This window comes from Olea europaea, unplaced genomic scaffold (genome assembly GCF_002742605.1).
Source record: "Olea europaea var. sylvestris unplaced genomic scaffold, O_europaea_v1 scaffold2443, whole genome shotgun sequence".
NCBI classification, from domain to species: Eukaryota; Viridiplantae; Streptophyta; class Magnoliopsida; order Lamiales; family Oleaceae; genus Olea; species Olea europaea.
Genome location: NW_019242624.1, coordinates 58069 through 58741, shown reverse-complemented (window position 1 = coordinate 58741; position 673 = coordinate 58069).

Sequence of the window (673 nt, the reverse complement as noted above, 5' to 3'; positions counted from 1 at the left end):
ATATATATATATATATATATATATATATATTCTACAACCATCAAAGTCTAGACATAAATTTGCTGAGGTGTTTTAATTTTTCGACCCTAAATAAAGGATTTTAGACGTATTTGAATTTTTCGATCCTAAAGGAACTATTTTATGAGAGAATTTTAATAGGTGTTTGATTTTTCTAACAATAAAGAAAGGATTTTACAAGGCGTTTGGATTTTCATAACCTAAAGAAATAGGATTAATCTACTTTGCCAGAAAAAATTGTGATGAAGTAGTGCTTGGAAAGGTATGTGATGGAAGGTGATTGGATGAAAAAGTTGATTATATTTTAAACTGTCTAATAATATAATGTCATGTGACGTTACGTAAACTTTTTATATCAAATATGATCTACTCTACAGGGAGCATAACGTGTATAAATGAAGAAATGAAAATGTTTTGTAAGAGGAAACGATGTTTTATTTTGTTTTTGTTTTAATGCAGACATACATTGATACGGAGATCAGATGTTGATTGATGCCGTTAACTATGAGGGTACCCCCTCACTCTTTTATTTTTTTAATGACATTTCCTCAAATATTCTCACTCTTATCAATTCTTGTGTCTCAAAAACATTTGTTTTTATCTCTCTTGTTTTTTCAAGTTTCCATTTTTCTTTTTCGAGCTTTTGATGATGGTA